Genomic DNA, 15,754 nt, shown 5'->3' with positions numbered 1-15,754 from the left:
TTTGGTGTGCTACATAGCATTAGTCTAAGATTACTTTTTCCAGCTCGCTGAATTTCCAGATGAGAATCAGGTATGCTTCTCTTCTTCTTCCATGCATTTGTGCCCACAAGTTTTAAAATGGGTGACAAAAGTGCCAAAGCTGCAGGATAGCACTGGAGAACACATAGACATGACAGTTCTGTTGCTTCTACAGTCCACCATCTATAAAGTCAGTAGTAAGAAGCAGAGGGAAGAAGGTTCTGCACTTCCAAAAAGACATGAGAAGGTGCTCTGTATTTCCTGAGAGAAGCCTGAAATTATTAATTTGGAGAAATCATTATAATTTAGGACTTTGTGATGGTAATATGCATTTTCCTTGTAAACTAAGATCCCAAACACTTACTAATAATGGTTCTATTTAGTGTTAAGCTTTCAAAGAGATACAACGAATACTTAAATGCAAGTTTATTTTGAATAGAAAATGTTTCTCTGTACCTCAGGCACCTCTAGAATTTTATGAAATGTTACAATCTATTAAATGCTTGTCAAATACATATTTATATATTGTTTCCTCTTTTTACCTGTTATAAATTTATATGCGTAGAAAGTCTTAGCCCCAAACTATTTCTATTTAAAAAACAAATTAAATTTTAATAAAAAATAATTTGACATTACCATAGATAAGTGTTTAAACATTTTAAATAATATTTATCTTCATGTATTTTGATTAATTTTTTATTGAATGGAAATTTTAGCTGTCACATTTTGATAATGATCAGTACCTATATTCCGTATGTACATGTTCTAATCAGAACTGGATCTTATTAATGAAAATAAGTTTGTCACTGACTGATAAGGCTTGATAATAAAATATTTGAGCTCTTCTGTCTTCATAAATTTTAGTGTGTTTTTGAAGAAAACATTATTTTAAAATTTTAAAGAACTTGCATTAATCTGTTTAGTTTTTATTTACTTGTCATTTTTTTTGATATGAGGTTACCTTCCTTCCAGGATGTGATCTTCCACTTCTTCCTGTGCTTTTTTTGGTAATGAGGAAAACAGGGAAGCCAAAAAAAGTAGGGGAATGCAATTTTTTTCTCTATGAAATAAAATTGCAATTAACCACTTTAAACAATGGAAAAGAATAAGCTGTGTGTTCCATCAAGTTTCACTATAATGATCAATTTGTTAGCTTTACTTGAGCTTAGAGTAATATAATCACCTTAAATTTGCCCTTTTAGGAAACTCCAGAAGTCTGAAAGCAGACAATCTGAGAGCAGTGAAGAAGAGGCATTTTTCAGGGTTGATATTGCAGTGCTGGTTGTGCTCATAAAGCCAGGTAATAAAACGGTGAAATATGGCCTTAGGTGATCTCTCAGCTTCAAGCAAAGAGACCATCTATGCTTCTATAATTTACTGACCATAACTTGCTAATCACAAGCCAAAAGGAAGATAAGAAGTATGTATCTGATATTGCAAGTGCTAAGTTTCACTTTCTAAATGTAAAGGTTTAGAACAAAGTTGGAATTAAACTTTCATTAAAAACAAAAATTACATGGAAAATTGGATAAAAGGTAACCAGGCACAGCTCACCATTTGAAATGTGTTTCCCATGTACTTCTTTGGGAAGGTAACTGACTTTCTAGGCAAAATAAATGACATATCTACCTGGTCTTCAGTAAAACATCTCACCCAGTGACAAAATAGAAATCATTAACTAAATTGGGAAATACAGGCAAAGGGGGAAGGACTTGTCTGCTATAGAAATAGCATTGTTAGTCAGGTAAGCATTCAAATACAGAAAGTATTGTAAGTTCAACTAGTGTATTTTATTTTTACATTAAGTTACAACTGCATTTAGGGAATTTGCTACAATTGGTTTTGTGCTTATAAGAGCTGCACAGCATATATTACTCTTTCTCATATCCATGGAGCAACCTTCAGCAACTGGAGTAGTGTTCCATAATGTGAAAGAGAGCTACTTGCCTGGGTCAACAGAGACAACGTGTTTGCATTGGAAACGTGCTCTATCCAGGCTAATTAACCCTGTTTCTCTACAGTCAGCTGTACAGGATAATTAGAGCTTCTGATTCTTGACTTATCTCATTTGCTGCTTGACTAGAAATCTGTGCACTTTATGATTCACAGTCCAGAGAACAAAGGTACATAAACATAACTATGCTTTAAAATGTGAGGTGACTAAGATAAAGGAATTCCAGTATCTGTATCTTTGAAAGTCAGCTCTGAATTTCAAAGAAGATATCACTATTGCCCAGAAAACTTGTTAATGAGTTTTTATAGACCTCATGATACAATTTTTTAACATATAACTTGCTTCATATACTTACACTGTATTTTAAACTCATTTTTAATGTCTGTGACTTCTGAGTTTCTGTAAAACATTCAATGCCTTTAATTGAAAGGTACAAACATGTTATAATTGGTATACTTAAACCTAAGGGCAATTTTGAACACAGGCATCAAAGAAACACTGCTGTAGATCAGGTAAGTGTTCAAGACCGCAAAAACAGTTAAAAGCTAGAGCCGCACTCATCTTGTGTATTTTGGGTGCTATACTTCAGCTTTGTGAAAAGGCTATAAAGAAGATTCCTTATGCAGCTCAGGAAATGAACATGTTCTTCTCTTCCAAAATATTATGCAAAAAATTACTTATTAAATAACTCACTGAATTGAGCAGGAAGTGTTCTCTCTTCTTCTTTGTTCTCATTCTTAACCACAGTGAGTTCATCACAACATCTCTTTTCCTCTTCTACAAGCAGTTGTGATCTGACAGGCAGACAGAACAAAGTACAAAGGAAATTCTAATGATCATAAAGAAAAGCAGCCTTCTAGACTTGACAACTAGAAATTCAGCAGTTAGTGAAAGTTTTAGAAAAAGCAGTACAGGTTATGATATGAACTCTGTACAGTAAAAGCAGACAACCCTGAGGCCTTTAAACAGGTTAAGATGTCACAGAACAGAGGGAAAAGTCACACACTTTGGAATAATATCTTTAATGTCTGATGTAAAATGAGATACTAAAAACTACTGGCTAAAATGCATAAGCACTTTCTGAGCCAAGACTTGCACTCACAAGTAAGTATTCTAATCACCATGAAAAAATTTCCTTCAACTTTAGAAGTGTAGACTGCTGAGTGTACATGAAATACTCTGTACAAGATGCAAACTGAAAAGAAGCATTTGTGATGGAGCTGTGCTGTCACAGATGCAGTACATACAGAATCTACTGTCCTACAATAGAAAGCCACAAATATAAGTGCCTCAAAGCCTGGTTCTGTGCAAATGAACAATACCAGTTTTTCAGATTTGTTCCTTGAATTACTTCATATACATGAGTAACCAGGTATGAGAAAGCCTTTGGTATCTGCTTGAAGCAGCCTTTGCTACCTGCTTGAATTTTGCTCTCCTATACCCATTTCTGCACAGGTTGAACTGAAACAGAAAAAACCCTGACAGCATTGTCCAGGAAGAAGTCATTTGCAAAACACAGAAGTTGGGGATAATGTTACTAATTAAAATATTCAGGAATGTAAATATAGTAGAGAATCCATATGTTAACACCTCTCTCTCTTCTATAAACTTTTCTTTAGACCACACAAATCAAATTTTAAGCATTTTTATACTGATACATTTTACAGTTATCTTGTCTGGGTAAGCTAGGTGCATACAAATGACAACAGATTCAAGCTATATGTTCCCAACTAAAATAAGGTCAATACAGACATAATTAAAAGAAATTATAGGCAAAAAAAAAGTTTGTTTGTTTGTTTGTTTGTTTTTCTAGTTTTACTTTTATCCAAAGACGAAGCTACAGCTTTCAGCATCTCCTTTCTGCAGAGAAATTTAGGCATGGTAAAGCCTTTTGATTTTTCCAAATCTGTATCTTTGTAATGGGAGAAAAGGAAATCAAGAGTTTTCCAAACTATGCAGATAGGATGTGTTCCCAGCATTGCTCTGCTAACCTTGTCCACAGCTGTGACAAGTATGGCTCCAAGAGTTCACTGAAAAGAGTGACATCTTAGACAGAATTTAATGTCTCCTAGCATTTCTCTAAAGGTTCATATACTTGGCAAGATACCATGCTATACTTATCTTATGCTATACTTATCTTGTGCTTCTTGGGTATCTTGCCTCTCTTGGTCTGTTTCAAAAAATACATGCAAAGTGTTTACAGTTTACATTCCAAACAGAGGTGTGCTCCATAATGTTCATATAGTTCTTTCCACCTCTGGAAAGGAAAAAAAAATACTTTCAGGCTTAGTTCAAAAGACTACGGAGAAGAGGGATTAGCATCAGCAGTAATTCTTCTCTGTTGCTGTCCCCTCTCCCCTTATTTGGATCTCCAAAGAAAAAAGCTTATTTTGCTTGTTTGTTTGTTTACAGAATCACAGAATCACAGAATGTTAGGGATTGGAAGGGACCTCGAAAGATCATCTAGTCCAATCCCTCTGCCGGAGCAGGAACACCTAGATGAGGTTACACAGGAAGGCGTCCAAGTGGGTTTTGAACCCAGGTGGGTTCTCCTTCTCCTCCAGGGAAGGAGACTCCACAACCTCCCTGGGCAGCCTGTTCCAGTGTTCTGTTGCCCTCACTGTGAAAAAGTTTCTTCTCATATTTAAGTGGAACCTCCTGTGATCCAGTTTGTACCCTTGCCCCTTGTCTTATCATTGGTTGTTACCAAGAAGAGCCTGGCTCCATCCTCATGACACTGACCCTTTACATATTGATAAACATTAATGAGGTCACCCCTCAGACTCCTCTTCTCCAAGCTAAAGAGACTCAGCTCCCTCAGCCTTTCCTCATAAGGGAGATGCTCCACTCCCTTAATGATCTTCGTGGCTCTCATCTTCTGTTTGTTTGTTTTTAAGACAAAGGAGGAGTGAAGGGTAGGGGAGAAAACAGAGTGGCGATATAGCTGAATCCAGGTAAAAAGAGATATAAAGAAGGGATTTAGTTTTCAAAGTCATAGGGAAATAAATGTCATGGAGCCAAGAGGGAAATTAAGGATGGGTTGGAATAAGCAGACCTTTTCCCCTCTGAACACTGGAAGAAGTTGCATCAAAGTGGTTGCTGTTCCATTTACATATTCTTAAAATTCTTTTACCAAAATTGTGTGTCAACATGCACTTTTAAGTTTCAATTCTAACAAATGCAAATATACGTTTGTAATTAAGATACATTCCAAACTTTATGTATACAAAACTACAATATTCAAAGATGTAATCAAATTCTAAAGGGATTTTGGCTTCCTACATAAATCCAGATTAAATGACATGTTGGCTAAATCCACTCAGCAGGTATATTTTTCTCTTTATTCTGCAGCAGGTTACCCACAGTTTCTCAATCTTCAAAGAATGCTGTAATCTTAATATGATTTTCAAAAGAGAACTACCAACTAACTTATTCTGTATGCAGAGGGATGGTTACGCATAAACACACACAAAAAATTATGCATACAGGCAACATTTGAGCCAAATGAACACTGTATAGTGTTATTTGAGAAAGTGCCTAAATTCCAAAATAAGTAGACCAGTTTCTATAGTGTAATATTTGTTTCAAGAAACAATAGGAAAATCACAAGCTATGAGGTGACTCACAATACTGTGAATTGTAGACATTTCACCTTTAGTTCTTGGTTGACCCATACTCTACTCCCCAGAATGAATGGCTATCTCATGTAGGGCCAGATTATTGAAGAATTAAGTAATTTACATCATGAGGTGTGATGCACTCATCTCTGTTCCTTTTGCTCACTTCAAATTCACTCCTGAGGACATCAACTACTTTGATAATCTTTCTCTGTCTTCTTTTCCCTGTAACATCCCCTACATGACTGGTACTAAGGAAGTTTTACTTCACAGTCTACTTGACACATATGTAAAACAACCCAGAGGAATTGTTCACAACTTATTTTGAGCTTTGTCCACTTCTTCTAACTGTATCACTTTGCCTAATACAAAAACATTACCTCTAGCTTAGAAACCATGCATTACTTCACCACATTATGCTGGGTGCTGAGAGTCACATTTTCAGATGCCTAACTCTTCAGGCTTACAATACAAAAAATTTAAATTCTCCATCCAGGTCTCAGACTCCTACCTACTGAGATGAAACAGAGGTTGATACAATGCTAAGCAACACTTTCAAACCTGGAAGGGTTTGAGAATCTCATTCTCAGTTTATGGGATAAAGGTAAAAAAGCAAAATCTTCTTCTACATAAAATGAATATATTGTTTAACCTGCAGACCAAAAATAAGAATGACTGGATTTTCATATATCCAAAATCAAGGAAAATAAATGTTTGCAGGGACTAAAAGACAGATCATTTGAAAACAACAGCCAGAGTCTGAGAAAGCTTACAAAGTAATATGAAGACTTTAGTGATTGAGTACTATAGGACTATCTATTAAATGCTGTATTTAAAAAAATATAGAGACCATCCATGAATAGCAATGAATTAAAGATGTCTGGTAAATTGTGCTTATAAAAATAAAAAATGGAATAACAGAGAAGAATATTAAAACCCCTCAAAAATCTCACCTCATCCTTATTGAAAATGTTTGCATATTCATGTAATATTTAACTCCCAGTACTATCTTTTTATTATCTCTATTGTGAGAAGTAATTTCCAGTTTTGTATCAGAAGGGGAAAACAGATATTTTAAGTATTTTAAATACTGAGGATCAAAGCACAGCATCAGAAAAACACACCAAAATCAAATCACACACAAATACTTGAAGGCAGAATGTTTCTCTCACGAATTACATCTCACAAACAAAAAACCTCATGAGATAATTAAGCATCAACTAAGCACTCTACTTTTCTGAAGGCTGTTGTCGAAAGATATTTGCGAGTAGTCTGCCGAGGGCCTTACTGCTCATCACGGGGCAAGTGCTGCTGGCTCATTCTGGAGGGCCCACACTCTGCGACACAAAGGGCGGCCACTGCCCTCACCCCAAGTCTGTCAGGCTTGGCCGGTGGTGCTCCCTGAGCCAGCAGCAGCTCCTGCCAGGCAATGACACTCACATGAGTGTGGGGCGGGGGCGTCCGTTTCCATCCAGCCAAGGCCACCCCAGCCTCCTGAGAGAGACCTGCCCTACCCCTGCTGGGGTCCGGATGTAGGTGGGGTTACAAAGCAAAAGATACACAGAAGTTTTAAATACATGTATAAGGATAACTCTTACCTATATATAGAATTCAGAGTTTCACTTCATCAGTACTTACTTAACTGCTTATACAGAGATACCACAGTGTATCACTTGCTATGTTTGGAGATCAGAATTATGTGATGAACTGCAGAACTGCACCATAAAATAATAATGTATCTCTCAAAAACTTTTACCAGTAAAGTAACCTAAAGTTTGTTTTCATGAACCATGTTCCCTGGTTGCCCTGTACAACCCATGAGAAACAGGGATTACGCTGAAGTTTCCACTTCCCAAAGGCTCTTATACTAACTTCAAAAGCTCTCAGAGAAAAAATAAAATTAATTTCCTAAGATTTGTTTTTATATAGGCTCAGGTTTGTATGAGGTTGTGGTGGCTTTCTGTGCTTCCCAGCTCTACTAATAATTAGGGGCCCTTGCTCTGAAAATGAAGCAAAACAAAAAAAGAAGCAGGGCAAGAGAGTGCTTGACTGCAAGGATCCAGAAAATGATGCCATGACTTGTGAAATGAATTCTTCTTTCCACACCTCTTCAGGATGAACTACTCAAGAACAATCTGAGCCAAAAAACCACAGAGGTTGTGAAGCCAGATAAAAATCTCAGACTTGCTTCACAAGCTTAGCTGAACACTGCTATTTTTATGTGGTGTTATCTACTGACATGCATGGATTATATAGATTTTTTTTTTTTCAAATTCAGTCGTCATATTTACTGATAGGAATTTCTTTTTCTCTTTTGTTGGATTAGGAATCTGATCTTGCTAATCTCTATATGATGTGAATAGAACGCCTGTGACTGATATATTTTAGTTTCAGTATCATCTGACAAACCTGCAACCAGTGTGATCAAGTAAGAGCTCTAGAAATGGTTAGAGGATCATCTTTTTGTTCATGTGTTGAGAAAAGACTCAAGATCCACTACTATCCATTGCAAAAGCTTCGTTTTGGTTTAGAGTGAAATACTTAGGACTAAATTCTTCAAAGTATTGAGATCAATACCATTGTTTAGTAGTACAGTGCCTAATGGGCAGACTATTGACTCAGGCCTTAGTTAAGGACTTTAATTCTCCACACAATATAAGGGAAGCATAATAAATAAATACAGGAATAAATAAATAAAAAATCAGTAGGCTGCTGAAGCTAATCAAGAGTGCAGTACAGAGGAAAGATAAAGCTGTAGCCATTACAAATATTGACCACATCTAGAAATTTCTATTTTACAGGTATTCACACTGCATAATTTTTGATACTTCATTTGGTCACTCCTGTTAGGAATAGAAGTTATTAGGCTTCTAACTTTTGGTCACGCAGGCAAATACAAATTTCCCTGAAGACTGAGGTGAACTCTAGGAAGAACTTAATCCAAACATATCACACAAAGAAGCTTATATGCTTATAGGTACTTGATGTGAAATACTGATTAAATTTTCAGACCAAGTCGGATGTTTGCTTGTAAATCTCCAAAGCTAAGACTTGGGAGAAGAAGGGTGACCCAGGGTGTAGTCAAGACGTTGAAGAGAATTTAGATATCTAAATTCCAGTTTCAGAAGACCATTGTGTTTCCATGTTTTCTAGGAGAGGGCTTTCAGTTTGCCCAGATTTCTAGTGAATATGTGGATTCTTCAGCTATCCATCTGAACTTGGTCCTGCTTAAATAAGTGACAAAACATTCTTTTGAAGATATGTCATTAGGATGACATTAGGATATAAAAAAAGTCTCTTCATCTGCCAGTTGTACAGTGGATTATTTGCATTTTATTCTAATGTAAATTATAAAAGTAATACTAATTTATTATTTTATTCCTAGCATAAAAGCTCTAACAAGAGAGCTAATAGAAGATAGTTGCAGTAATTTCATGGACTTCTACCCGATATTCTCACCTGGGAAGTAAGAGACCTGAAAAGAAGCCTTAAGCAGTAGACTATTATGAAGCAGGTCACTTACTCTGCTACATTTTGTAATAATTATTTTGTACGTTGGAGACCGTGGCGGGGGGGGAAAAAAAGCACCGATTCCTCTTCCAGTGATGTATCAGGATACATAAATACTCTCATTACGTTTGCAGTGGTAGTGTATAAGTAATAAGTGATCATTATTTAGAGCAGTAGTCTCTGTTTTTCTGAGCATGTCCACAAGAAATTATTGACACTGTAGGAATATGACCTCCTAATTTAATAATTTTAGTTCAGCAATTCTGAAGCTGAATCTTGTCCAAGAGTTCCAATGTGTTTGTGAGTAGATCAGTTTCAGTTCTTAGTTAGCTTCACACACAAGATTATGTAAGAATATAACAGCTAAGGTATGTAATAGATAAGTGATAGATTTAAGCACATCAATAATGTTTAAATTAGAAATTCAGATAGCAAAAACCCCAAAGAGCATATCATTTGAAAAAGTATAATGGGATTTAGATCAGAACCTATATTGCAGTATATTATCTTGAAGTAAGAAGTATAACTTTTCTTCCTTTTTTTTTTTTTTTATTTTGACCCTAAGTTTAGAAAAAGTTCATCACATTCTACAAGATTTCCATGTAGATGATAGTTTCTAGGCCTTTTTCAATCATATGCAATAAACAGTTATTGTTTACATTTAATTCTCATTAGATTCCCTAAATCATCACTGAGTGATCCTTTTTCTCTTCATTTGGCTATTCCTAGATTCTTCATACGTAAATTATTCTTCTGTATTTATATTTAGATGCAATTGTATGTATGACACACAAAATTCCACATTCATGAATCATGTCAAAACTACCATTTATCTGTATATTTATTAGTAGTACATCATATGGCACAAGAAGAAAAAATTAGTTGTTTTGATATTCAGATTTTACAATATTCTATTTCTTTTTTTTTTTTTTTTAAATTTCTTTTGGCTATATGTTAGCAAGGGCTTTTTCTACTGTGTATCTACCATAGTACTAAATTATGAAGGGCATTTCAGAAAACTCTGTAAGATTTCATGTAATTATTGATGCCACTAAATTTACAGGTAACTTTCCATAACTGCTGTTGACATTTTGTAAAAATGTAACATTGATCTATAATTTCACTAAAAGAACAGATGGCATTTGACATTGGATAAATTTGTGACCCTCCAGTATCTGAATTCTTTACTCAAGATGTATTTACTGCAACAAGCTATGTATACTACTGAAAGCAACATCGTTTGTCTTAATTAAGTTATGCATGCAAAACAAAGTTTCCATTCAATAAATTGTTTTGCATAGCCCTATATCATAACAGGTTAAGGAACAGACATCACAAAAATGCTGGTATGCCATTTTTGAAAGAAATGTTCTTGCACAACTTTATAATGTTTTATGCCATCTATCAAGCTACAGTTTTGTTTTATGCACCTTAACATAAATGGCAGAAGTTTCATGAAAATTTAAGCTAGTTACTGAGAAGGCATGCAGAAGCCTCCAGATGAACAGAATTTTCATGATTATAACACTAGAAGGTGCACAAGAGCAAAAATACATGGTGTGAAGAACAGTATGCAATACTTGCAACAAGAGAAATAAAGTGTTGTTATTCTATGCTTTCATACTGCCTTTACTATCTCTTAGTATATTATTAGCATTATTCATAGCAGAACACTCTTTCGGTATCTAGATTAGTGATGGATATATATATTTTTTAAGTCAAAAATAAGAAGTTTGAGCCTTCCATTCAGTAATTGCAAGAATAAAACTCTAGAAAGTTTGAAGTAATTTAATTTTTTTTCCCCTCGTACATTTAGAGAGCCTCAAACCTTCAAACTCCGTATAACAGTAAAATTTACTTCAACCATTCCTCTGAAACCATTTGAAATAATTAAATCTCTTTCTCAGATCTCATAGTTTCATTTCTTAATTGATTCACATAAGGTGGCTCCAAATCTTACAGAATTAAGATACCCAGTACGCCTGTGGGTAGGCAGTATTTTTGCACTTCATATTTTGGCAGTGGAACACTAAATACTTTATAAACCTAACCATTCTCCAGACAACATCAAAGGATGATATTTCCTGGAGGGATAATAGATAAGAAGACTGAAGTCTCATGCTTGTTGGAGAATTAGGTCATACATAATAATTCTTTGAGAATAACCTGATAAACACAAACACAAAGTAGTGGTAAAAGGATTGAAGTGGTTTTGGAGAAAACAGTTGCTAATATGTTCTCCATATATTAGTAATTACCATAACTATGAAAAGGGAGAAGTCATTTATTTTGATACCTTCAGCTGTTGTTTGAAGAAAAAAATAGTATACATATTGAAGATCTAAAAAGTCATTTTTGTAAAAGAAAAAAAGGAATAAGACTATCTTTTGTCAAAATTTTCTAGCTAATAGGTATGTTTAAAGCATACCTCACTAGTCCATATTTTATAGCCATTAAATAGACTAAACTATACAATGGAAAAGATAGTTTTTACAAACAGATATAAGACGTGGTATCAGTACAATGATAGTAGGAGATATATTTTTTTTATATATGTAACATTAGAAGGATTAGAGGGAGGAAATGCATGTGTTCCTAGGATGATAATAAATTCTGTCTTATGTATTTATATGTCTTGAGACAGGGATTTTTTCATTTATTTTTTAGGTTGTGATTTTTCTTCTCATTTCATTGATACTTTGAAAGCTGCCTTTTTTCAAAGGTTACTTCCGAACTTGAACCTGTAGAACAGCTGCAATTTTATATTTACCTTTGTAACTTCCTTAGTTAAAAAAAAAAAAAAATGGGTAAAATCCATGAGCGAGATATACAGAAGGATCAAATCTCCATCAGGGCTAAAGTGCTGAACTGAAAAACAATGAATCATCTGAAGGTAGATTTCAGAGATCTGGAGACTCCAAGTGCCTAATAACACAAGGACAATTTAGGACAGGTCAAACATAAGTTTTATTAATTCTGATCATAGTGAGAGAACATCTGGGGAACATTTTAATCTCTGTACTCATTTTCTCCTAAATTATTGCAGACATCAAACCTATATAATATTTCAGGGGGGAAAAAAAAAGTGAGGAAAACCAATCATTTCAATGTTAAAAAAGTCTATGTGAATGGCACATACTTTATTATCTTAGCACAGAAGTGGGGACGTGGAAACAATCACAGACTGTTAGCTTTTAGTCGAAAGGAATGTTAGTCGGGATAAACTGGAACAGGTTGCCAAGAGAAGTTGTGGATGCTCCATCAATGAAAGTGTTCAGGGTCAGACTGGAAGGGGTTTTGGTCAACCTGATCTGGTGCAAGATGTCCAAGCCCACGATGTGGGATTAGACTACACGATCTTTAAAGGTTCTTTCAAACTCAAACCATTCTATAGTTTTGTGAAAGCATATTTTTATCTTTTGTGTTTTGCATGACTTGATAACTCATACCATCGTCTTCTTATTCCATAGAAGGCTGTGGTTTTGTTAGGTTTTGTCATGTGAAACTTGACACGTCATGTGAAACACTAGCAACTGCACTTGTTAATGAAGTTTCATGGTAAGATTTTTAGATTACTCCTTTGACTTGAAAGAATACTGTGGACTCACCATTATTCACTTCAACAGAAGCAGGTTTCCCATGCTACAAAGACCATAAGCAAAATGACGAACTTGAGGTCAGTCAGAGAATGAGGAATCATAAAAGCCTTCAGGCAAAGGATGAATAGATAAGTGAACTGACATGAACATATGATTTTATTTTGGTGTCTTGAAAACACACTGTGCTTTTATACTGAATATTTTTATATTCTTACTAGGTCTTGTAAATATTGTTATAGAAATAAGATAGTTATCTTTAAAAGAACTCACCTTGCTAACAACATGAATTAAAATACAAAATTTTTTAAAAAACCTTTATAGCATTGCTATTATAAACTATTTCTACTTTAAATTCTGATAGACTACATCTTAACAGAATACATTAACTGTGTCATGAAATATCTCTGAAATATGTATATTTTCAGTTGAAATCAGGAAAGTTTGAGGGAAACACGTTTAGTCACAATCTATCTAGAAACAAGTCACAGTAAACCCTGGAAAATACATTTTTTAGCCATTAAAAACCACTGAAATACGTAATCTGGCAATATTTTTGAATATAGCAATATTTTTGAATACAAGTGCTAACACACTAATAATACCAATATTCCAAAATCAGGAATACATGTCTCTTCACAGTTACAATGACATCTTGTGGTGACCATAAAAACTATCAGTCTTACAAATTTCTACATGAAATGAAGAATTCTGTTTTTACAATTAATTATTGCAGTACTGTTTATTTCAGTTTTTAATGACTAGTAATGTAGGTCTGTATATGTAAAGTATTATAAGAGTATTTAAACCAAATGTGATTTGACATTTAAAATAATAGTCTTAAAAGATATTTTGTTCAGTTTTGGAAGGAATATTTGCAGTAAAGGTGGAGGTATATTTTAATGCATAGCTGGAAGGATTTTGATACAATCAGTAATTTTTAAGAGCTAAAACTCTTCTTTCTTTTCAGTAGATCTCAATAATCCCTATCTGTAGGGAAACATGCACACACCCACATGAAGCACTTAGAACCTATCCTTAATGTCCCTTCTTCAGTTTTTCCTTGTAAGAATTTTTGCACCATTTATTTGGTGAAGATAAATAATAAAGACAAGTGCATTTCCTATTTTGTCTGAAGTCAACATACAGGTTTAACTACTCACCTGAAATGCATTTATAGAAGTAAACCAAATGTTACTATGTCTATTTTTACCTAATCCTAAACTGCTGTGGTATCTTTCTGTTGTTTTTTGTGTTTCAGTCACTCTTTTAGGAAAACAATATGTTTTGTATACCAAATTTATTATTTTTATCTAAGTAAGCTTTGTGTATTTGGTATAAATCGAGTAACTGTTGCTCTTTTTACAATATTAAAGGTTTTGGGGAATTGTTCTTTTATATTTCAACTAGTCAAAAGTTTTCTGCAAGAACGATTTATCTCATTGTTTTGATCCAACATGCTATACTACTTTTGCCCCTTCCTTCTTTATTTTTGTCATTTAGTACTTATGTTGGCAGGATTCTCTGCCATCGAATGTCTTAGCATGGTGAATTTTTACATCTATTTGAAAGTCAGCTGTCTAGAAGACAGAATTTCTGCTTTGTATTCCTGGCTGTGCTGCTGCCTGTTCTCAGCCTCTGGCACTTAGCAGATCACCTGGCCTTTCCTTGAATGATTTTGCTAAGTTTTATTTTGGGATACTGGCTAATTTAACACCTTTTCTATGAGTACTTCTAGTTGAATAATTTGACTAACCAGCACAGTATGTCATACATAATACAGTACACTGATTACCATGAGTTTTCCTAAATTTCCCACAAATACAAACCTCTTTAGGAAATCAAAACAACAATAAAGATACTTAAGTAATTTAGGTAACTGAAGGAATATCAATAGTAAAATCACAGCAGCAACATGATGTTTAAAGTGAACTAATTTTAAAAACGTAGTCAATAATCTTATTCTGAATGTAGAGGTTATCTTCCTGTGTGGGTAACTTGCTAGTATGTCTGAATGTTTTTCAGATGTGTCCTCTTAACTCTGAGCAGTTTGGACACTTTTTATTTCAAAATGCCATTTCGGCCACTTTGATTTGCTCTTATTATATGCACAAACTGCCTTGGCAGCCAAGAGAACTTAATTTGCCTTACTGGATATTGTTACTATTTTCCTCCTGAGAAATTACTGAAGTCAATTCCTAAAGTGTTTGTGCATGCAAAGAAGAACAGAATTCTGAATAGCTGTGCCATTGACTTTGAGCTACTGCTAGCAATATGTAGAGTTAAAAAAAAAAAAAAATGAGGAGGAGGAAGTATCTAAAGAGTTGTTTCATCTTCACATTTCAGACCAATAATTTACAAAGTCTCCTTTACATTGAAATTTTAGTTTTAGATAGGTACTTGTCTTAAAATGTATGACCCTGGAATGCTTATAATTGCTCTCTGATTTTTAAAAATGGTGAGATTTTTCTTTGTTGGTAACTGTTCTCTATCAGAGAAAATGACAACCTTGAACATGCCAACCTGTCCTTAGGAAGCAGAAATGAAAAAAAAAGTGTTAACTGCAGTATTTCACTTTGAGTACTACTGAATCAAACAGATTTTCACTGGCCTCTATGGTGTAGAATAATCATTATCATCTCAGCTATGTCTGGTACAAAGGAAATAAAACAACTACCCAGAGTAAAAGCAAAGAGAGTGCCACAATATCTGAAGTTCTCTGGAGAAAGAAAACAAAATTTAAAAACCAAAACAAACACAAAAACAAACAAACAAACAAACAAAGACAAAAACCCCACAAACAAACAACTTTAAAGCAGACTAAATTGTGATACCTAATAGGAAGATACTTAAAAATATTAATATTAAAGCCTTTGATAATTTCAATAATTTTGGTAATTTAAAGTTAATCCGGGCAGCGGAAGATTACTCTAACACTTCATTATAGAAATGTGATATAGACTCCAGCTAAAAGTTTAAACATAGCTGTTGAGAGAGTGTAGAGAAAAATGAGATGTTTGTAACTTATCTAAGACTCAACAGTCAGCATTGTACTAAGG

This window comes from Caloenas nicobarica, chromosome 1 (assembly GCF_036013445.1).
Source record: "Caloenas nicobarica isolate bCalNic1 chromosome 1, bCalNic1.hap1, whole genome shotgun sequence".
NCBI lineage: Eukaryota > Metazoa > Chordata > Aves > Columbiformes > Columbidae > Caloenas > Caloenas nicobarica.
This window is presented reverse-complemented; position numbering follows the sequence as displayed.